The sequence below is a fragment of the Thermobia domestica genome, chromosome 14, assembly GCF_964235325.1.
Source record: "Thermobia domestica chromosome 14, izTheDome1.hap1.1, whole genome shotgun sequence".
NCBI lineage: Eukaryota > Metazoa > Arthropoda > Insecta > Zygentoma > Lepismatidae > Thermobia > Thermobia domestica.
In genome coordinates, this window is record NC_137467.1 from 175586299 (window position 1) to 175612336 (window position 26038).

Consider the following 26038-nt stretch of genomic DNA (forward strand, 5'->3'; position numbering starts at 1 on the left):
TTACTATAACGCATGCAAGTAAAGTATAAAATCCAAGTGCTTCAAGTAAGACAATCTCCATTAGTAATATGGGATGTTTACTTGCAGTGTCTTGCTTCTTGACGAATAAGCCTTAGTTTCACGCACATTCCGCTTTCTTACCTTGACCGGCAGCTGAAAGTACATGTTTACATTTGATTGTTCCTCATATGCTTCTCACTGGTTTATTACATCACTTAAAAATTATTGTTCATAGCTGCATCTCATTTATTCTTCTTTTCTACCTGCCCACCTCTGTGTATTCACTCTGCTGCGCTGGTCATGTGTTGACAATGTTGCTAGTGAAGTTTAGACTACAGTGGTGTTCAGAAGGTAACTCAGCGGAGCGCTCAGTTACACCGCACTAAGTGAGCGAAACGCAAACACGCGAAAACAACACGTATACAAATGCTGATGGGGCAGAGTGTCCTGTCACAATATGAAGTGAATATCGCCACTTTAATTCGTTAATAACTTTATATGGGTGAGAGTACTAACATTGTTCTTGCAGTACTAACCAGTACTAAAATTGTACTAACGATTGACACCACTTTTGTATTTTTTGGAGAATATTTACAATATTGGCGATTCTCGCATGACGTCAAGTGAATATCGCCACTTTAGTTCGTTAATAACTTTACATGGGTGAGAGTAATAACATAGTGCTTGTAGTATTAACCAGTACTAACGTAGTACTAAAGATTGACACAACTTTTGTATTATTTGGACAATATTTACAATACTGGCGATTCTGGCTTGACGTCAAGTGAATATCGCCACTTTAATTCGTTAACTTTACATGGGTGAGAGTACTATAGTTGTGCTTGCAGTACTAACCAGTACTAATGAATTACTAACAATTGACATCACTTTTGTATACTTTGGACAATATTTACAAAAGTGACGATTCTGGCTTGACGTCAATTGAATATCGCCACTTTAATTCGTTAATAACTTTACATGGGTGATCGTACTAACATTTTGCTTGCAGTACTAACCAGTACTAACGATTAGTATATTTTAAATTTGGTTATTAGTATGTGGCGATTTTGACTTGACAAACGTCGACTGTAGGCTCTCACAAATCAGTTGAGTTTCTTGATTAATTCAGGGGCGGATCTAGGACGGACTTGAGGGATGGCGGTGGGTTGTAATACTGCTACTTTGAGCTAGTTTTAAGAGCTCCAAACTCTGGGATCGGCTTCATTTATATATACAATTAAAAAAACTTCCTTCTTCTGGGGGGGGGGAGATCGCCGATTCGCCCACTGGATGTGCCACTGATTTTTTTTTTTTTTGTGTGTAATTTAAAGTCATTTATGTTACCTATAAGTCTTCAGTAAATACAATTCAAGATTTCAAATTTTACTTTAACTCATAAAAAAGGGGTGGCTGGGTTTAAAATGTACAATATGTGTTATAGGTTAGCAGTCCAAAATCTAGCTATTTTTGGCGTAAAAACGCTTATTTCTGAAGGCCATTTAGTCTTTTTTTGTTGAGGAGTTCTTGGCAACACTGGGCAAGACAAGACAAGATGAACGGACTGCAAGGATAATGACATCTTTCGTAGGGAGGTCTAAAATGTGGAAAATTAATTTTTTTATTTAAAATAAAATCCTCCCTGTGGGATACACGTAAAACAGTGTTTTATTCGTTACATGTAGGACTTAAGTGTGAGTCACTTATTTCTTTCAACGTTAGTGTTTCTGCAGAAAAAGAAATGAAAACATACCACCATGAATTTATACAAATTATAAATTTATAATGTGCCAATGTGAAACTATATAGGTTCTAGTGTAGATTTGGCGCGCCGAGTTTTCGAAGATTTACAGGTAAAATTCAGTACTTTGTTTAAAAGGACCGGTTAACTTTAGAATGCCCACTCAAGCTGGTGTTGGCCTACTCACTCAGAAACGAGAAATTAACCTCTGTTTTTTAATTTTAATTTTAATTTACTATTAATTTTATCAAAATAGGTCAAAGCTTCCGTATCCTAAGCTAACCCGACCTACCACTAATCTACCAATCCCTATCTTGCTTTATTCTACCCTAGTGATGGGAAAATTCCCGGGAAGATATTTTTCGGGAATTTTCCCTGAGAATATTCCCAAAACTGGGAATTTTCCGGGAATGTATGTACAATAACAAAGAAAATTGTATTCTATTACTATATTGTGATTTGAAAGTTAAATTCGTTTCTATTTCACAGTATATTATTACTGTTGTCCCCAGGGGAGTCTTTAGAATGTATATACGGAACAATGTTATGTTACTTTATTAATATTTTATTATATTTAGACAGTACGCAAAATGGATATTTATTTACAATATAATCTGTGAAAGTAAATATGTTCCAAAAATGTAAGTCCACATACTTTTAAACCGCTAATCAGTTTAATTTTACATGTTAATGAATTTTCTAAACTTCTACTATTGATATTATAAACATATTAACATTTTAAATGTTGCAAACAAATTAGGTTGGGTAACTGCCAGAAGACACATGTCCAACCATTTCGTCAACATTTGCGCATAAATATGTATGCTCACAATATTTGCAAGATACTTTCCTGTCTTTATCATTTTGCATATAACATTACCCCACACGGCTTTTCTTCCTGCCCATTTCTCGAAATTCCATGCGTTAATTCACATGTAAAAGAAGTTCGAGAACCTCTTCTGAAATTCGAGTCAGGGAGACGAGAGAGACCAACGTCTATTACTGACGGTGGTTCAGGGTTTATTAATAATACTTCATTTCTATTTCTACATAATTCTACATTACTTTACAAAATGGTTTCTTCTCATCATTTGTAAATTAGTGCTTTGCTACTTTCGGCGATTGTTTAGCCTTGGCGCGTCAGGTTTTGGACCTACTTTTTTGAGATATTCAATTCCGATGCTGTTGTTTTATGGTTCCATACGATAAATTACGTTTAACAACATTAAATTTAGTCAGCATTGCCGAGCGAGCGTTAGCGAGTAAAAACGGGTTAGAGTTCCGCATGGCACGTTGTTTTCTATCTTCGTAACCAACAATTCATTTTATTTTCTCACCTAAATCACTTCCACTTACCTTTACGGTTTGTACAAATCCCTTACTGCCCCCCAAAAATGTGTTCGATATTTTCCTGACTACTGTAACAGCACTATCAACTCATTTTTACCGTAAACTATCCTACTATTTGTTAGTTTTGGCCTCCCAATAATAAACAATTACTCTACTTTTTAGTGCAAATGGAAATGGAACTTAAAAAGTCTTATTGTTAGTTATATCAAGTAATGTAAAAAAATCTTAAGTTTTTTAACCTCCAAATTCTTTAAAATCTGGAAGTAAATCATAATATATTAAAATAAAGTAACTAGTAATATAGTTCTCATAATTTGGAAGATAAAGTAACGAAATGGAAATAAATTCCTTCCCGGGAATTTATTGGTCAGGGGAAAAGTCGGGAATATTCCCATTTTTTGAATTCATTCTCACCGGGAATATTCCCACCGCCCATCACTACTCTACCCTACCCAACTCTTACTATTCTCGTTTAAAGCGGTTCTACTTACCGATGCGCAGCTGGAATGTGTATTGTAAAGTTTATCCGAAAAAACATAACTATAAGGAACAAATTTCTCCAGGAGACAGAATTAAAGGCAAATAAATATGTTTGTATTTTATGTTTACAAGTGTAGAATTGTTAGTGTAAAATCAATACATGTGTTTTGCCACGGATAAACTAAGTGAGTGCATATGAAAGATGACTCTATAGGATCTTACTTTCCACCAGCGGTGTGTTTGTGCACGCTATACACTAGTTGTATTTTATGTTTATCAGAGTAGCATTACTTGATATCCACCGGTTTCGTCCTGACTGATGGTTAGATAGCATTAGTCTTTTTATTGGCTACTTTGCACAGGTTGGTTTATACTATTTTGCACTGTTTTTATTTGTGCATACACCTAGTGATGGGTAAATTCCCGGGAAGTATCCCAAAAATGGGAATTTTCCGGGAATTTATTAAATATATACAATCAGAAACAAAATTGCATTCTATTACTATATTATAATATCAAAGTTAAATGAGTTTTTTTTTTTTTAAATCACAGTATATATTACTGTTTTGCTAGAGGATTTTTTAAAATGTATATTCTGAACGGTGTTATGCTATCATTATATTTAGAGATTATGCATAAATGTATATTTTCTTACAATATGTTCTAAGCAAGTAACTATGGGGGAAAAATGGTATAGTAAGTCCACATACTTTTACACTGCCAAACAGTTTAAATTTATATATAGGCCTAAGTGGATTTTTTAAAATTGATTCTACTACTAATATTATAAATATATTAAATTTTTAAATATTATAAATAAATTAGGTTGTGTGACTGACAGAAGACACGTGGCTCAACATTTACGCATATATATTTATGTTCACAATATTTGCAGGATAGTGACTTATCTTTATAATTTTTGACATTACATTGCGACACAGGACCTTTCTTCTTACTCGAAATTTCATGCGTAATTCACATGTAAAAAGGCCCGAGCACCTCTTCATACACAGTAGACAGGCCGACATATATTATTAACGGTATTTCGTGGTGTATTAATAGTACTTCATCTCTGTTTCTACATAATTCCTATATTACCTTAAGAACTGGTTCCTTTTCATTAATAGCGAGTGGGAATCACATGAAGAAATTATCAATTGAATTTTTAATAGTTATGTCACGGAAATCTTTCACGTGTGACAGGACACGCTGCCCCATCAGCATTTGTGTACGTGTTGTTTTCGCGAGTTTTGCGTTTCTCTCACTTCGAGCGGTATGACTGAGCGCTCCGCTCCGTAACCTTCTGAACTCCACCAATGTTGTCTAAACTTCACTGGTAACATTCTCAACGCATGACCAGCAGCAGGATTGTATCTGAAAAAGAGGAGCAGGTGGCGGGCAGATAGAGAAGAATAAAAGAGAAATGCAGCTGAAAAATAATTTTCAAGTGATGTAATAATAAAGTGAGAAGCATAAGAGGAACGATGAAATGTAAATACGTACTTTCACCTGCCGGTCAAGGTAAGAAAGCGGAATTTGCGTGAAACTAAGGCGTATTCGTGAAGTAGCAAGACTCTGCAAGTAAACATCGCATATTACTATTGGAAATGGTCGTGCTTGAAACACTTGGATTCTACACTTAATTTGCATGCGTTATAGTAAAATAAAAGAAATATTTGAGCATTTGAATTTAACGTGAATTCACGTACTAACGTCAACGAGAAGGATTAAAGCAAGTGATATGTGTAAACGGTATGCGACACACTAAAGCATGCTTTGCACTCATAACATTATAGAATTCTTTTGATGTAACTGTAAAAATATATGCACATATTAAAAGTAAATCTGAAATATTGATACAGTATTTATGTAAAGCGGTATAATAATATTCATTTCCATTACTTCACTCATAGCCGAATTTATTTTGTTGGATACTGCATATAAGTGCTACAAAAATTAAATATAAAGTTTCTTGCGCTAGTCAATATTAATGAAAGTTCATAACTTGTATACACTCTGGAGGATCAGTGAATATAAAACGCCATGTATATAATAAGCGCTTAAAATAAAATCAATCTATATTTGATATATGCCTATATAATAGCGGAATATACCTTCAATTTATAGCTATAAAAATACCTAACAACTACAGTAGTAATATAACATCGTTACATAACTGCATTATTTCTGAAAACTGTCTTAACTAACCTATTTATTTGTGAGGAATGTTTGAAGTATCAGTAGTAAGTTGAATTTAACGTAAATAAAAGTTTGCCAGTCATGGCTATCAGGTGTCAATTAGTTAGTCACTTTGCATTCAAATTAGTATTACACTAGTGAATCATCTGTTCGGGCAAAGACAGAACTGAAGATAGAAACAATTATACCAAGTGGCAAGTATAATATAATAGTTCAATGCTACCTAAAAAAGGAAATAATTAAAAACAATAAATAAATAATAAATACATATATAAATAAGAGGTCAAACTTCTCCAAAACAATTCTCCTAGACATTTGCAATAACATAATTTGCTAATGTCGTCTGGACTTTCATTTGTTCTCAAAAGACTTTTAGAAGTATAGTGGAGAAACCTTATTGCATGTATTATTACTATTTTTGTTGTATATAGTATTTTGTATGTTTCGTTTTGCTATATATCTTTTTCTTTTGAGTGCTTGTCAATCTCATTTTTATGTTGAACGGTATCAATAATTAAAGTTAGTGACGTTATCCAATCATTATTCCAGCGACTGTTTACGTCAAAATATTGTTCATTTGTGGTGAGCATTATCTGTTGTGTATATGAATACTGTTTTGTGATAGAATGTGGCATTATAGAAACAAATATAGTAAATAAATATATGTGGTTTTTAATAGCAAGTTTACGCAAGTGCATTCTGAAAATTCTGAGTCTAGATTGTATTGTCTCTCTACGTCCACGCTACGTCTGACAACTTCGTCAATCGTAACAGTGTGGAGATTTATATAGAAAGCTTAAATGATAAGTTGTCGATTACGACCCAAGTGTGTTGTAGTATTAATATTGATATTCTTATTTGAGTTTATTATTTCTTGATGCACTTTGTTTTCGGAGCGTGCGCTACTGCTCCTGAGATTTCGGATAACAGGAGGTTATTAAAAATTTGTTTCATATTTTAACCAGTAATACTCTCCATCGTTACAGACATATTGTTATTGTTCTAATACTGTTTAAATCCTATCCCGAACTACTCCTACTAAACAACCAGAAACTCATTGTTTTTATAGTTTATTTTAGTATATTAGTTAAGTAACTTAACTGGTAAGGATTTGTCTTCGAAGTTTTTTTTTTATTATTATGAAAGCGAATCTCATCGTATTGTCATCCACCCGGGCAGAGCTTGTAGATAAAGGGGCTTTTCTTGCTACTTGTGCTACTTGAGACATTTGCCGGCAAAATAAGCTTTTCTCGTAAGGAGTGCTTTCCTCGTTTCTTTAAACACCGGCCATGTTACATAAACCACGATTGCTCACTGGTAGAGTGATCAACTTCTGCATCGGGGGCTGTGGCTGGTTCCATTTCAAATCCCGGAAAGTGTGCTTTGTGACGTACGACTGTTCCCTTTTCTCCCACTGTCCTCCAGCATGTTCGTGCATCTTATGCTCTCCTTTAGTCTGGGTGCATAAATGTAGGACGTTAAACTTAAAAATGACCATGCTACAAATAACTCTTCACAAGCAGTCAGCTCAAGAAAAGAGAATCTGAGAGGATTAAAATTCGATTAGAATTGATATGATCCGGTAGAATTAAATTAATAGAAACTTGCAAGTCATTTATTTAGGTATTCTTTTCCTTCGGTTTTTCCAATTGAATATTTTGTTTCGATACTTCTCTCTACTTAGTATAGACTCCTAGAGGTCAAGACAGCAATACCTTGTCTCTAACAAAATATGATCACGTTACAACTTTAGGTTTTGCTTCGTGTTTAATTGAAAACTGATCATCGTGATTGGGAAAGAAGTGACACTACAGATTGTCGCTAAATTAAGCTTCAGTATGTCGATAAACTAAGATATTTTTTTTTTAATTTTTGCTGTTCTACATACATTTCTTTACTTGTTAATTAATATCGAACTTCCGAAGAGAAATCTAGTTAAATTTATTTACCGCACCTATAGCGACAACTCCCAATCGCGACTTCCCTTCAGTTTTATTTTAAAGTAGGAACAGATTGAGGAAGAGATATGAAAGTTAAGAAAATGGCAGAAGAGGGAGGGCAAGAAGGAGCAGAGAAGGAAGAAAGAGAGTTAGAAAAAGTGTTCTAAAAAATATATTTTGTTCGAGATAGGGAGAGACCAGAAGAAAATGTTGCAGGAAAAGATGTTGGGTAGTCTGTGGTTAATATAGAAGAAGATAAAGGAGGGAGAGAAAGAATAAAATAGAAATGAAGAAATACGAGATAATTATTAAAATAAAGTAAGGAAGCTTAAATAGATATTAGAAGGTGCTTCATATACAAACTTTACTACTTGAGGATCAATTCTGAACTTGTTGATGAGACACATGTTCCCTCATACGACTCTGACCTAGCTCCAGGTAACTGCACAAGTTTGAATTACCAGACCCAACCCGGAGATGAAAAGTACTAATTTAATCCGTCTTTGTTTCTAAGCATTAAATAACTTTCGTCCAGTAACTGGATTTGAATGGTCAAGGTCGAACAGATGTTTGAGTTAACCAAGGAAAGATAGATCGGAGCTCTGGAAACTTGAAAGAAACTGCATTCTCACCAACTTATTCCGCTGTTTTGACTTGCCTTTCAGAGCCGATTTGGAATAATTTGGTATTAGTTGCCTTCGTGACCTCGGTCATGAATCGGATATACACATGTTACAGTAATACACATACATAGTAAGCAATATTACTTTATATTCACTTTATGATTTATAACATAAAACTAGAGTTATCACTCATTCCGACACACACATAATGGGCAGTGTATTAGTGCAAGTAAATAGGGTAAAATTTACTTAGAAGAAAACTATCTCCCAGTTACAATTTGGTAACATTTATTACACATGTTAAGAATGAATACAAGGAAAGATATTAGTTATATGCAAATAAGTATACATATAGGTAAATCGTTGTACATAGAATGTTAGGTTATATCAGTCAAAGTTCAAAGGTGATAGAAAAAAGATTTTTTTTTTTGCAATTAAACATTAGTAATATTAAGTCATATCTCGAATATTAATAGGTTCAATTTTTTTAAATGAGTCCTTTTTCTCGTCGTTTCCTATATATAACGTTTATGTCAGGTGTCTATATTTCACCTATTTGGCATCCATGCACGTAATTCATCTTTGTGTATACCTATATTGTAATACTTATATATTTGTGACTAACAAATATTTAGTCTATATAATTACTCACATATCGATCTATATAAATATCGAACTATAACACTCTCACACATAGATCAAAACATACATACATGCTACATCGCAATAAGCTAAACAACACATATAACACATATTACTACACAAAATCACCTACCACATATCTGATCTAAACAATCCACTAAACATCACCATAGTTTAATCGGCTCTGATGATTAAAAGGAGGGGATAGTTAGAACCAGGTGTAGCCTTCCAGAAAACTAACCTATTTCTCTTAATTATAAAATTATTGTTTATGACCGTGGAGGGACATATCAAAGACTATTAAGGAAGACCCCTTTCCAGAGAAGAAAGGAACCTTCACGAAATTATTCAACCCATGATGTGTTGGAAGCTTTGGCAATTATAGAAACATTTTAGTATTTAACCTAACACAAAACCGTATTCCGCCATGTCATAAACAATCTAATATACTATACAGACACGAAAACTATTTATGTACAGGCTACCGCAACGAATTTTTGAGGATGAAGGAAATTCTTTAGAGGGAAAACCCTAATCTCCAGAACTTAGTTTGAAAGATTATCCAACCAGAAATCAAAATCCAATGTCAATTCACACTTGTTCATCAAATCAAAGATGGCGATCCTAACATGCAATTTCATATTCCATCGTTTTTATTATTCCTGAGAAGAAATTCCAATAGATCGGGTCTCCAAATAGCTTTGAAACGGTTTCTTTGCCTATTTACGTTATTATTACCTGCTTATTGTAGATTTGTCCTGCAAATATTAAATTTTTCTACAGAGTCAATATTGAGGAGCATCGAAATAAGAAAAGACGAAAATAATATATGAATAAAGAAATTTTTCCTAAAATATAATTTTCTTAATCGTTCTGAAGCTTCTGGATTAATTTTTTTGGGGACAAAAACAAAACGGATTTAATACGTAAACCGAAAATTATACAGTAAAACTTAGTAATACAGAGTACGGTAAAAATTATTCGGACTGGAAAAAAATATACTTCCGCAACTGTAACTGAATGTTACATAATCGATTTGTTATATCATCATTTAATGAGAAACATTTTAAACTCTATAATTGTTTAATGTAATGGCAAGCAAACAATAATTTATGCTGTGGCGTTTAATAAATAATTAGGCATTAAATTCTTTCAATGATCGGTAGTAAGAAACTAAGTTACTCAGTTCTAAGTTATTTAAATTATTAGTTTAGTTGTATTTTAAAGAACATTTGTTAAGTATATGGTCCTTGAGAGACAGTTTTACCGTTATTTATTAGAAGGAAATTAATGCTTAATTAGATAATGAAATGTTTGTTTGTATTCTAATATGCATGAGAAGAATGTTAGCTTTGTGTTGCTCAAAACCATGAGATCTATGTGGCAATTATGTAGAGATATTTTTCGTGCTAAAGGTTATAGTAACAAGGAAGTTAGATATATATATGTTTAGTGTGAGAAATAAAACAGTATTTTTGAGAGGAGGGGGCACGGTGGCGAATGGCAGAGCGTTCACCTCTGGTGTATGGTGTCCCTCGTTCGATTCCAGCTAGCGCCGTGTGGAGTTTGTGGTGGACAAACACCGTGTTCGTGTTTTTTCTCGGAGTTCTTCACTTTCTTCATTCCACCATTTCATTCATTTCTCATCATCACCGCCTCCTTCAGCTTAATGCTCAAAAACGTGGGACGTAAAATTAAGAGATTTCATTTTTTTGACAAAAAGTGGGATGTAGAACGGAGAACCAAGAAGAATGAAAATATCGTAGACTTTCAATTACAATGCTTTACATTTTAACACCACTGAAACTTCGCGTCATTCAGTTTCGTTTGTCTTGTGTTTAGGCTAGCTATGACCGATATTTAATCCTGCGTGTTCTAATTTAGTTTCACTGTAGAGAAAAGGGGGACGTTTGTGTTAATAACCTCAGTGATTCTCGCTCTAGTTAACAGCAAAATGTAAGCGTTCTTTGTGCTTTCTTGCTTTTACCACTCAAAATTCAATTTAATCATATATTACATTTAACTAAATTAAACACGCATGAGAAATGTTAACGTATATATGCTCTATTTTGCAAAAGTTTCTTGGACGTCCACCAGAGTACGTGACTATGGATCATAGTGGTTGCGAGGAGTGACCACTTCACAGAAGGGGCTTAGTGAATCGTGGTGGGAAGTGATGACTATAACATGAGATTTTTTTTGTCCCACGCCCTCTCGGATACACACCTCACCTAAATAATCCAGAACCTTTCATAGTATATAACTTTCGTATTTTCAAAGAAATATATTCACTTAAAAGACTGAAGTGTAGATGTTGCTTGTATTGTGGTGTATTGCACACAAATTTAAATGGATAATTTAGTTGACTAAATTTATGTATTCATACAGAGATTCGTTTAAATATTTGTTATATAATTTATATTACGACCAGAGTTATGACTTTTTGTTTGTTCTTTAATTTTATACATAGAATATATTTGATAATTTTCGGGTAATTTCTGTATGCCTGATGGAATTAAAATTTTAAAGTGTTCAATAGCAACACAATGATAACCTTACGCGTTCCAGCCATTATAAGTAATATCTATAGTTAATTTTCTCATCGATATTGCAGGTACAAATTACCTTTTTTCATTATGATGTCTTAAGTTAATCTCTAAATATTTGATTATTTACAGTTTATATGTGTCACTTCATTGCATTCGTTACTAGATAATTGAGCGTGTGAAACATCTAAATTTAACGCAGTATTAACCTTTACAGATTCCAGCTACGATGAGTAATTTCTGCTGAGGGTAGATAGTAAACTTCACGACTAAAATGCATACGGGTAATTACTATTACTGTTATTAGATATTACCTTTATGTCAAAACGGTTATGATACGCGGCTTTGGCGTGGGAGATCTGGGTTCGATTAAAGCGTGAGCTCATGTGGTTTGTCTTCCACGTTAATGAGTAGGTCAACGTCTCAAATAGCATTGCTGCTGAAAGGGACGCTACACTGAAAATCATCTCAGTTCAAGAGACTTGTACATTACGCAGAACTACAATACGTTGTTCTTTATTCTAGATCTGTAATGTGTATTTCCGTGCATCTCAATTATAATAAGGTATACATTGCTGAAGGGTAATGGGTTTTCAAACGTTTAGTATCTTAAGTATTAATTCTAACGATAAATAGTTCTATACCCATTTTCCTGCATAAGCTAGACCCTTCTCTTTTATTTCATTTTTTTGACTCATGTGCCAAGTATTTTGAATTCCTCAAATTGTCTATATTATGATTATTATTACTAAAGGTTGTGGAGTAATATTACTCACATTGATATTTGTAATGATACTCGTGTCGAGTATTTATCATGTATTTATTGTACACGTTTGTTATGGTATCAATTTCTTTGCCAGTGAAAAATATTTGATTTCTCTTGTGGTGAAAATTTGGGTACAGAACCCAGTACGAAACTTTTTATGTCGGAAGTATAAACGTTCATACCTATTAAGCACTAAGCGGATAAACGAATGTAAGAAAGAAAAAGCTTCATCTTATTGGTCAGGCAGGAAACTTAAGCCAAAAACGTTGTGACCGTTTATCCCCAATTCTGCAGAAAATTTTACTATGTGACTGTGTTTGTGGCATTGAAGGCGGAAATTGGTATTGGTCTCTGGACTACCAAGTAACGCACAAAAATTTAAAGCATGTCTCATTAAGACACGCACCATATTCTCCCTATTTTGACCAAAATTCACCTCATTCATACACGAACCAAAGCTTTGATGAACTGCATAATAGTTGCTGCATAATAATTCATCAGTAATTTGCATACCGTCAGCAATAATACTAAAGTGCTAATGTATGTTGGCGTACAGATTAATAGACGCAGTGGCGTATTTACGATTTTGTTTCGGGGAGGGCTTTACTAACTTTCGGGGGGGGGGCTTTGCCTGAAAATGTGAAAATTCTGCAAGATATTTCATATACTTTACAATAGTAAGTAAGATTTCAGGGGAGGTAAGCTCGGAAGCCCCCTTTCCTAAATATGCCACTGAATAGACGTCTTGTAAATTTGTATTCCATTGATATTTCATTTGTAGTTCTGTACATGGTTTCCACCCTTTTACTGGAAGTAATTACACAGCATCCTTTACACGAAAGAGAAAAGTACATTTTAAACTACTAATAAAGCGCACTATCGTTTTGTAAGGATTTGCATCTTTAACGAACTCTTTATCTGGGCCCGATAAGGTCAAAAATATAGATTTTCGTATGTTTACTATGTGAACATAAGAAATATGGTAACGTTAGCAAAATACGTTTGATCATCTGTTATATATATGGGCCTGAAAATAAATGTAAATCTTTCAAGAATATAAAAACAGCTGAGGTACTGTTATTTTTTGATCTATAACAGATTCTGTAACAATTACTTTCTCTTTTAATTATATTCCACATGTGTGGAATAATCCGATTGTTCTGAATCTAGAGCACACCTTTCTGTTTGTGAGCAGTGTGTTAAAACTTAATGAGACAGTAGACAAACGTGTATGGTTAACTGAAAGGTCCTGTCGCGATAATTTAGAGCGAGGAATGTATTGGATTTGATATGAGCTTAGCATCCGATTGAGCAGTGAGGCTATATGAGACGGGAAACCTAAAGCCTAACCTGGTGTCCGAATCACATCGCCTCAATCGAAATTGGAACCCGAGTCTTCACACACACACACACACACACACACACATATATATATATATATATATATATATATATATATATATATATCTGTGTGTGTGTGTGTGTGTAATAAACTCTGTCTTGGAAAGTGCATACTCACATAGGTTCTTCCTGTTTCTATATAATACTTTGCTTAATTGGATATATTACTCTTAGTTAAAGAAAATTCTCTTTTATTTTTATTTGCAAAACGAGACAACGGAACAGAGGAAACTATGTGCAATCTCATATAAAGGTTAACTTAATAAAAGTACCGTGTTGCTTGTTGCGAGTCATTTTTGAAACGGAAAACAGCCTGGATAAAACCTGAAGAAATGATTTTCGCGTTTCAAATGAATGATTTTCAACATCGTGAACTCAACATACTCTAAATTTTCGTTAATTGTTCATTGAATCTTGAAATCTCGCTGGTTTTCAAAGGCAAATATACAATGTAAATAAAGAAAAAATATAAAGTAATTATACAGGTGCTGCGGAATCTTTCTGAGGTAGGACTCACTTGTGTGGAATGTAATTTCACTTCTGTCTGTGATTCATGCGTCGCATTCAATAAAATTTTATCGGTGTGTGCAATTAAAGTTTGTATAGTGTCTCACAGCGAATTTGCAATACAATACTAAATGGCAGTGCTTTTTGTCTTATGTCCATTGTTGCCTAGCTTAAACTGAATTTTGGTGAAATAGTTTGTTTTGCTAAGTATGTATAGATTATTATAGACAATTGTATTCTATATCAAATAATCTGTTGTTCTCCTATCACTCAGAATTTTCAAGTATTGAAATCAAATGAAATACTGAAATCTTGCTAATTACAAATTCCAACGTCACTTAAAAATTTATCACATCATAAGTTCGGAAATACAAGAGATGCAAAGTTCAAGCTTATACAGCTATTAACATCATACTTGTTGCCAACGCTGCAGAGGTTAGTATTCAATAGACTTTTTTGAGTTTTAAAATGAAAAATTAAATTCAAGAAACGGTGCGTTTATTATTGGAATGCAATATCGAAAAAGCTGACTAGTGAGAAATGTCTTTATTTTCCAGGTTAGAGGGGGATGCGAAGTGAGAAAATTATTGACATTAAAAGTATTTTAAAAATAATTCGCAGGTCAGTATCTGTCTTTATTTAGGTTTTATGACTTTCAGAGTTTAGTCAACTTACCAAAGCTGGGGCATCTCACGAGAAAGAAGATAGTAATTAATTTTGCCAATGATATTTTCTTTTTAATGTTTGTTTTAAAGTTACTGATGTAGAGTTCGTGCTCTACCGATGAGTATTCACTGTTGATGTTATGTGAGCACGAATCAACTGCTTAACGGAGTACGTGACCGAAAAATCGAATCCTACATCACACCAGCGATGACCGTTGCTTGCATTCCGCTCCATCTTACGTTTGACGTACTTCACTCGTTATATATATATATATATATATATATATATATATATATATATATATACCTGGGCGCAAAATTTCCGGTCGCCAGTTCATCATAATCGTCTAGAAATTTAAAGCTACTGACCAGTGTTCAGTAGAATAGTTTCTGCCTAAAACACATAGGGTGGTGCAATTTCTGTTTCGCACAAAAATAATTGTCAGTGAGTGAGAGAAAACACGGAATGTGATGTCTTCACGACGGACATGGAAAGTGTAGTCTTCACAATATAGTTATTCTAGTGTTAAGGTAAGATATTTTTTAACATGTATATGAATTGTCGACCTCAAAATTGATTATCATGAATCTGATTGTCTCGCTTTGAAATTTTATGCCCTCATGTAAACTCTTTCTTTGTCAAACCAACGGCCGCGGAAAGGGGAGACAGAAGGGGCTCTCATAATTTGTACGTGAGGGTTACTGGCGACCGTCCTTTTTGGATTGGCGAGTGCGTCTGATTTTGAAATTTTGCGTCCTGTATAAATACAGTATATAAGGCTAATATGATGACATGAGGGAGCATTTAGCTCTGATTTTATCTCAAAAAAAAAGACAAATTTCAATCGCGAAAAAATACTGTGGAATTTCCACATTTAAATGAGTATAATCAGTTAACAACAACATGTATCACAAAATGCAGTTAGTACTTAAAAAAAAAGAAATATTTCTTCTGATGATCAATATTTATGGAAGAGAAGAAAGGAGGCCAATATATGTTAATCACTCCTATCCACTCCTAGTGATAATAAAGTTATTTGCTTTTAAAATTGATTCCTTTACAGTTCCCACGTGATCCCTAATGTCTTTTCGAATGATGATAATTTTGACAGTAAAAATCGGTTTCGTTTATAATTCCACTTTTCTTGTTTACTTTGGATACGCGTATTAAGATGAGAAAAGCTTTCATAACTAATAACTTCATGAGCTCACAAACCAGATGCAAAGGCTCTTTGTTCTTTTCGGAGTGTATCATAATTCTGTTTGGTTTTGTTTCCACGCCCAGTGATTTGTACATTGGGGAAACCTTATGACATGTACCTTGATTGTACCTTATGATTTGATTGCTCTTACTATACGTCATTTACAGTCACAACTTTTGCGTTTGACTAGAAGTTACATAATAGTTTTTCTTTATCCTTCTTCTGTTTCCAGACCGACACTTTGTGTCTGAGGTTTCAGAAATAATTATAGAAATCGGGGCGGTTCCGTTTGTATTTAGGACTACATTTGTAGATTGTTGAAAAATTTTTAATATTACCGTGTCATGTGCAATAATGTTATATTTACTATATTCTTTGTTATGGAGGGTGAAGTGCAGAAATGAATTTGAGTTGGTAGGCTTCGTGGGAAGGAGCGTCATATATTCCTGAATTTGTTTAAACATTTTTTACATAGTGTAAATATTAATTTTGAGTTAAAAGATGCCTCAAGATCTACCAATCTACAGGAGAAAAAACTATTTAAGTATTACGAAAGGAAGAACTAAAGGAAAAATTGACGACTCGTGGGAAGGTGAAGATATGAAGAAAAAGACTACAGAAAACTGCTGCATCGGTTATGTACGATGGTATTGTTCAGAGTGGAGCAATCAGTACTGTACGTTAGTTTTCGTAAATATTCCATCAAAACTGAATTTAAGAAACATAAGCGAAGACGAAATCTTGCCTAATTTTTCAAGATGCACTTTGCACAGGTTTCTACAAGGCATCGGATTCCGGTATGTAAGGCGAAGTAATATGTTTGCTTTCATAAAATTCGATCATATACGATGGCGTCACCGGTTCGTAAGGCAAATCAGTTTTGAGCAATGCATTTACTGATATTTTATATAGATGAATCTTGCGTAGAATTCGGTTTACTCTGGATAACGAAGGACACCAACGACAACATGCTGCGGTAGAAGGTGTGAGCTCCGGCTTGAAGCCTCCACGTGCAAGGAAAGGAGATTTGTGCTAGTTCACGCGGAGAAATGAAATGGGATTTATAAAAAAATGCCGTGTTGGCATTTCTTTGTGAGAAAATAACCGCTGACGTCCACGATGAACTTACAGTAGATTCATATAGAAGGTTCTTTGCAGTACAATTAATACCAAACATACCGGAGAGGCTGTTTTTGTACTTGACAATGTATCTTAACATAATAGATTATGCAAATCCATTCCAACACAAAAGCGGCGCGTAGGTGAAATCAAATAATGGTTAAACAAAAAACGTATTGCATTCGAAGATAATATTATAAAACGAGAGCCTTTACACATAGAGTTTCAGGAGTAAGAGAAAAATATAAGAATTACGGACCCAAAGAAATGGCAAAAAGTGTGGGGAAAATAGTGATTCACCTGCTTTCATAGCACTGTCAGCTGCATCCGTAGAAATGATATAAACATATAGAGCATTAATAAATTACACAACACAAAGTACGAAGCCAATGATATTAAGGAATTAATATCTGAAGGTTACTCCTAGATACCCTAAAAAAGACCGGTTGTGTCGACCACGTAAAAAAATAATAAACAAGAATTATGGAAGACCGATGAATTGCAGGACGACGAAGAACTTCCTCTAATAGCATGATCATCATCATATTCAACTTAGTCGTCGTCGTCCTCACATCACTATGTACGTTCAGTTACAGACTGAATCCATGGAAGGGTTTTCGTTTTTAAATGAAAGCAGTGAAAGTAATTAAAAGGTATTTAGCATTTGTTCTTTTCTTGTTCTATTCTGAATTTACATTTTTTTAATATTCACAAATGAATTTGTAATTTATATTATGGTGCGATGTTTGATGTAGACCTGGTATTCTTTAAAATATACTTCAGCTCCGTGAGGAAAGTCGGATCTAAACGATCGGAATTGAGCATCAGCCGGTTTCACGATATACTTCGAGCTCCTCCGTGGCTAAGCGGTTAGCATACGCGCCTTTGGCGCGGGAGATCCGGGTTCGATTCCCGGCGGGAGCTCATGTGGTTCGGATTCCATGTTAATCAGTAGGTCCACGTCTCATATAGCCTCGCTGCTGAACGGGACGTAAAACTCAAAATCAATCAATCAATCACAATATACTTTACGATGTAACTCTTGTATGATATAAGGAATAGGATTTGCGGACATTTTGCCTACACAGACGAATGAGCGTGTTTGGATATCATATTTTACGTCACGTATCACTGCCACCCTACCTACCTCCGTTTCAACTCTTATCCAACTTCAGTTGTACTTTCTGTGTTCATAAGAGTTATTTCGTTTATGAAACATGTAATAATTCATAGATGCACATTGAAACAGTACCCACAAAGTTTCCCCCTTGAGCACTGTAATTTAAAAACTCGAAAATAAAATCCTTTTATGAATGTGAATTACGTAGGACGATATTGTGATTTTTGGCATACTGTTCTCAACAAGTAGAATACTTTGCATATGGAAACAGACACATGCAGAACGGGAAAGTAGTGTTATTTACAAGAAAAAGTATGAAAATGCTTTCTACGAAAAGATTTCTAAAATCCTACGCCACGATATTTTTCTGCCTTCCTAGATGTTGCACATTTGAAAGTTTCGGAACAAGTCAATATTTTGTGTTGAAGTTGTATGATTCTCAGCTGAATGGCATTTCATAAACTATGGGAACATAATTTTCCAAAAATTTCTTGTATGCTTGCAAAACTGTGATAAGTAAACTCTATCGTATAAGTCAGATATGTAGAGATCCATGTCTCTAACTTATATATTAATATTATATCATACGGTAATATTATATATCTTCTCATTAAGTACCCTACGTTTGCGCAAAATTTACACCCGTTCTGTTAGCCATACTATTCTCTTTCTATTGAATTAACTTAAATGAAATGATGGAAGAGAAGAGCCTGTTGAGGGTCAGTGATAAATGCAGCGCAAAATTTATTTTGAGTGAATCAGCCGTTTTTTTGTGATAATGCCATCCAAGCTAGGTGTGTAGTTTACGTACCTAAAGAAATATGCTGATTTTTGTTTTTCTTCTTAAATATGGTATTTACCAAAACTACGCATGGGACACACGATAGGCTCAGAGGCAAATGATGACAGAGAGACTCACGAGTTGATTATTTTTTATGTACACCTTAAATCATCTTACTTCTCTTTGATTCCCATTTCAATGGAAGTAAGTAGTTAGGGGTGGTTACTTCTGGGCCAAAACTCCAAGCTAACACATTTCGTATATATTTTTAGTCAACACAGAATGACCCAAGAAACTGTACTAAGTTGCATACCCCAAAGTGAGATTGAATATGCTTTTATGACATTTAAAATCATAAAAACTTACATCTAAATCTTACTTCTAAAACTTACAACTTATAGCGCTGTCTTTGATTGAAAAAATAGTTTTTGTTTGATCGAAATCGGCCCACAGATGGCTGAATGATGATAAGTTAAAAAGTATGTTGATTCGCTCGTACATACATATACACTTACGCTAGACGCGCATACATATATCCAGTTTACAAGCAAGTTGAGAGAAGAAGAATGAGCATATATGTACATGAGATTTATAGTCTCTTTCTTTTTCCTTTTCCTCACACCAACATACATATACATATATAGCAAAGAAGAAGGAGGAAGTAAAACTTGTACGCTTACCAATTTTTTTTCTGATTCTTATTCTCTCTCTCTTTCCTTCCCATCAGCTCTGAATGACAGAGAGGTTTATGTAATAGAAACAGAGAGAGAATGATTAACGGCGGCATATACGTCGCCTCTCATATACTTAGTATTGAAATTAACAGCTAAACATAGCTCGGGCGCTGTATTCTTCGCTAAACTTTTCTCTCGTAACGGTCAGAATTCGAGCGAAATATGTTGCGCTGTTACACGGCCGACTTTGGCTGTGAACATCGTTGTCGACAGAGCCACTATTTAGTTCCAAACGTGCCACATGCGCGCGCTAGTGTTCCATATACAAAATGTATTTCTCACATCTCTTTTTCTCCCCACACAGATTTCTAGAGTTGAAGCATTTAATAACTGAGTTGTATTTGTATATCCAAAGGTCTTAGCTTTTATGGTATTACCATAAAAAAACACTTATACACTTAGAACATACTTAAAATTACAAGTTCGGATACTGATAATGGAATCTTCTGTTTACCTCGTTCTCTATAGGAAACAATGACTTCTTAAACTCTGTCCAGTAATCGTAATTCAGACTGAATAGACAGCCGTTAATATCAAAAACTACTTGAACTTCGGTTTGCACATTTTTCACAATTACATTAAAGTTATTAGTAAGAATGAACTTTTTTTGAGGATCCATTTCTAAACACTCCATTTTTTACTTGTGACAACATATTTTTGTTCATTTTCGTTCATTTTTTGGATTTACATACAGAACTCAACAGTTGGATAGTTACCTTTTAGACCAGTGTATTTGATTTTTATTCCATCTTTAACGATCTCATCAATCATTTTATCTGTTAAGTGTTTTGTAAATCTAGGTGGAAGAAAAACCTTGAACTTCTCACATTCGACTCATATGCTCTTTCCAAACTTAGTTTTAATCTTTTCCATTTTTACAATTTTATATTCCGTATTTAATTCTAATTCTCTTAATCCAATAACCTGTTTTTGTTCAAGACTTCCAAGGTTGTTTAAAAAATCAACGTGTTTTGCCATCGTATTTATTATATAGAAAATCAATGAACACTTTTCAATTTTTATTTTCACCAAAAAACATTTAATCATTTTTATCAATTTCGTTTTATGGAAAAACTTCCATAAAACAATCGTTAATGAAAACAGTTTGAGGATGCAAGGGTATCTTTTCGATACCCTTTAAAGTCGCCTATGGCTAACTGATAAAGGGCCAGCGCTGGTGGTCCTTAGATTCTTGAACCCTAAGGTGAGCAAAACGCTCACCTTTAAAATCTCTATATGTCCGTTGATATTTTGATAACTATCTAAAACTCTTCTACTACTTTCTCATTCTTGGGATCATATGTAATGTTCTTTTGTCCAATTAAAATCGCATAACATATAGTATTAGCAGCCACAGCTTCTGCAAAGTCTACAACAATCTTTATGTTTATTCTCTCATTTACCGATACCTTCTTCCTCTTAGTACAATTAATCACATACATTGGTCTGTTATCTATAAACTCTTTAGGGTCATAGTACATTTCAGTGTTACCACATGTTATTCTCTTAAATGCAGTATAGTCTTCGTACATCTTAAAATAATCCTTGTTAGCGATATCTAAGTTTCTTGATTCTTTTGGAAATATCTCATTCCTCCCATTCTTAAGATAGATATTCTTTACCTTACAATGATCAAACTTACTTGCATCTGCTGTTTGTTTACCACTTCTATCAGTTTGGAACATTACAACTACGAAATCAGGCATATCAAATTGTCTAGAATTAAATTGAGTAGTAACATCAAATTCCAAGAAAGAACCTGCAACATTCTTTTGAACACATTGATAAGTATGGAATGAAAACATGACTTTAGGCTCTTTAAGAATATTCAACTTTAACTTGTTTTCATAATTAGATTCGTATTCAACGATAGGCATTCTTATCTCCATACTTTTTATTGTTATTTTTCCATCATGAGGAGCTGCTCCTGATCCAGTCCATTTGTACAAAACATCGTTATTGTTGTTAGCTTTTGTAAATGTTATTCTCAATCCACCTTTCCACATAACCTCTTTATAATAACTTAAAAAGCCTGGAATTAATCTTAATGGGTACAAAACACTAAAGTCCTTTCTCAGACCAAGTTTATCATCTGTTTCAAATCCTGCTTGTTTTAAATATTCAACTTCTGGTTTGGAAATCTTTAATGTTCCAATAGCTGTAGATTTTATTCCTGGTAGCTCAATCTTATCTATAACCACTCCATGCTTTCTAACCTCAATTTGAGAAAAGAAGAATGGGAAGAAGTTATCTACAAGTTTTATAGTATCATTTGCACCAAATGTTCCTCCAACTGATGCACCAACAACTTCAAAAGTCATATAACAATCTGCTTTGTGTGGATGTACGAACCCATCCCTCACATCGAAATCGAACTCAATATCTTTGTTAGCTTCATTCAAATTATTAAATGTTCTTGTGTTAGCCTTAAAGCTCTGTAACTCGTAACTCTCAACACTATCCATTTATTATAAAGAAAATCTTGAAACAACGCTTTTATGGGATATACCCATAAAAGAATCATACATAATAACAATTAAAAACTTATAATCCCCATCTCAACTTAACCTTAGCATTCATAGCAGTACCAACTCCAAAAGCAGCTAATCGTTCACCAATTGGCGCATCACTACTAAATGCTCTTTTCCATGCTTTAGTTTCTAGTTCCTTGTCTGCAATATGTCTTGACTCTGTATCTTTATTGTCTCTGTAGTATATATCGTGTTCTTTACAAGCCTCATCTAATGGGTTAATACCTTTATCACCTCTTTCTAATCTTTCTTGAAGCTTAGTCGCAGGCCCGGAAAATCTAAAACCTGGAATATGTAATTCACCTGGATGTTTATTAATCAAATCATTTACTAATCCTTTTCCAAGCTTCTCATCATTCCAGAATCGTGGTGGTAATGTATTTAAGATCTTAATCAAATAACCCATACCTTTCGGATCATTAGGAAGAAATTGTGAAAGCTTATTATTAATCATACTCACTATACCTACTTTCTCATATTAAAAGTTATCATTTCCAGCCTTTTCTTCTCCATCTATAACTATTAACCTATCTATAAACCTTCTCACATCATCCATCCATACATACTCTTTAGGTATCTCTGTATATTGTTTAATTCCTTCACCAGACTTTGGTGTTTTCTTTCTTGGTGGTGTTGGAGGTAAAGATGGTTTAATATAATTATCCCAAATAGGCTTGATAATATTAATGTACTTAGAACCTCTACTAGATGCTACTTTTTTATCTCGATTATATTTTTGGAAGGCGGCATCTGATTCTATTATTATTTCCTTGTACTGTTCAAAATCATCATCATCATAATCTTCAATGGTTTTATTAGTATTCGTCGTTAACAATTCCCATAGACCTTCTGTTCCTTTATAAGTTTTACCATTAATTATCAAATCATCACCACTCACTTTAACTTCCAAATTTCCTATCTTGTTTATTATTTTTCCATCTTCTTCTACAGTTCTTATTCCAAATACACTATCATTTCTTTTACTATAATATTTCGTTGCAATCTTACCAAATCACTGTGCTGTTGTTAAAGGTTGTACTCCTTCCACTTTGTCTTTAATTTGTTTTCTCATTTGTTTTATTTCTCCCGTTATAGGCGTATCGCTACTACTTGGAGAACTATCATAAGTTATCTTTTTAGGTGTTTCTAGTAGACTAGGATCAATTGAAACCGACTTATGTGCAACTGGAACAAGTTCAGTTATTAGATTTTTATTTTGTTCTGCTACTTCTTTGATCTCACTCCCCAAGTTTTGAATAGCATCAATTACAGGTTGCTCTTGTGTCTTAAATTTATCGTATATACCTGCTCTTTCTTTGTTCCAAGATTTGAAGCCCTTTATCAAGAACTCCTTCAACTTAATATTCTTATCAATTTCTTTCTCATCCATTTATTGTATAGCAAACGAACAAACGTCAATGAACGTGAAAATATAGGCCAGACTCTTTGATGAAGATTGTTTTAACATCTACACAAGGGCGTCGATTTTCCCGACGTCTGTAAAGGAAAACGGGAAAAACGTCAAAAAACGTGAAAAAACGTCAATAAACGTGAAAAACGTCAAACGTTAAAACGTCAAACATCAAAAAACAACAAACGTTTATGAAGTGTTTTATCTTGTTCCTATACTTACCATTGTTTACCTTCCTTGTCATATCAATTACTATAAAACCATAATCTTCTTGCCAACCTTTTGAACATATCTCTTTAAATTTATCATAAAGCATATCTCCCCCAACAAACTCATTATACACAGGTTTAAGATTAGTATCATCTTGTCTGAATATGCATAAGAAGTTAACGTTATCTCTTATAAGCTGTTTAGGTACTTTCGAATATGTTTGTGCAAGATAGAAACAATCTAAATGTCTATGCCTACCTCTTGTAAAGTAATTTCTAACAGTATCTTGATTCTCCAAAATGTAATCGTCAAACACAACAACAGAGTATTTTTCACATTCATCAATAGGTACAATAGAATCATTACCATTTAAGAACGTTGCTATTTGTTTATTGAACTTTAGTTCTGCCTTTTCAAATCGATCTTTTAACTGCTCATACTTTAGCTGATTCATGCTTTTAGAATATATGTAGAAGTAATTATTGTTTAACCAATCTGGCTGTAATAAGAAGTTAAATAGCGAAAAAGTTTTACCACACGCCGACGGACCTACGATAAGACATCGAACATCATCAGGTATAAGCTCCCCATTTCTTTTCTTAGCTGTTGTTTCTTTTATCATCTCTTTTACATCCCACCTAATAGTTTTCTTACTCATTTATTATAGAGAAAATCATCACATTTTATGATCTTATTTGTCTTAGAGTATTCACAACCTAGAAACGCCATCCAAGATCATGTAGACGAAGAAGATAAGAAAAATTTTTCAGAAGTTAGGGGCATTGATTCAATACCCCACGTTGGGGTTCACCAGCACTGGACCCCTTTCAAACAGTTTGAGGATGAACTGTAAGGCGAGCGTTTTGCTCACCTTTAAAATCTCTATATGCCTGTTGATGAAGGTTGTGTGAGGTTGTTCATTTGGAAGGGTGTCCGTAATGCGGACACCATTTGTAGTCTCCAGGTGTTACGTTGTCTTTAAGGACTTGACTTGTATTTACATAGCCTATCTTATATCTTTAAGTTGTTCTCTCACCTTAAGCAACGTATCTTTTATATATTCACTATCCATCTCACCATTTAATGTTATTATCATCTCTAACTGTTCTTTAAATCAGTTAATACAAGTAACAATGGTTTTATATTCGTCTTTTCTTTTGCTTATGTTTAACTTAGAAGACAAACCTGTTATTATAGCACTTCCAGTTGCAAGAGACGTTGTTAATATCGAGTAAATTGTTACAGGTATAAAAATATTTATAAACCCAGTTGTTGCAGAAAGTATAACTGATAACGTGATCAAAGTGTAGTATGCATATTTAACAATTCGTAGTTTTCTCTTTTTCTTCTTTAAACTGTATTCTAACTTTTGAATGACATCTTCTATTAACTTGATTACTTTCTCTCTTGGAATATCTCTAGGTAAATCAAACTCATTCGTTTATTATATAATAAATAGCTAAGGTATTTAAGCTAACGAGTGATACTTCTGTTTTAAAGAAGAAACTCATTACGAATTAGACAACAGGAGCAACTATTTAAGTATAGGACTAGTTGGGTTTTACAGTACATATCTAACTCCAAAAATAACAACAGAAACAAACAGTTTCTCATATGGTGATTGACAAGTTTTTATACCAGAAGGGCAATACAGCTTAAACAGTCTTAATGAATATTTAAAATCTCAATCCAACAACATAACATTATCAGAAGATCATTTAAGAAATAGAGTTAAAATTGAAACTGATAGTAATGATGTTACAATTGGGAGTATAGGCACTGTCCTCGGGTTTAATGTTTTTGAAGTTTTAGAAAAGAACAAAACACATATTGGAAGTAAGTTGCCAAAGTTTCATCCGTTCTATACAATTAACGTTCATTGCAATATAGCAGATGGCATGTTTGTTAAAGATACAGAGTACACACATAGAGAAACAGGGATCATAGCATCATTCAAAACAGATGCTGAGTTCAAACATAGTATTATTTACGAGCCTACTTATCCATTATTTTTCCCTATAACCAAAGACAAGGTTGACAATTTTGAGATAAGGATAACAGATGAGAATGATT

The 26038-nt window shown here is 33.8% G+C and overlaps 1 long non-coding RNA gene across 1 annotated transcript in view; it reads left to right on the plus strand.

The window, feature by feature from the left end:
- The first annotated feature begins 1546 nt into the window (after positions 1 to 1546).
- Positions 1547 to 26038, plus strand: part of LOC145670754 (uncharacterized) — a 40849-nt gene continuing 16357 nt past the window's right edge. The window contains exon 1 of the long non-coding RNA XR_014128412.1: positions 1547 to 1850. This is a non-coding gene — a long non-coding RNA (uncharacterized LOC145670754). The remainder of the gene's footprint in view (positions 1851 to 26038) is intronic.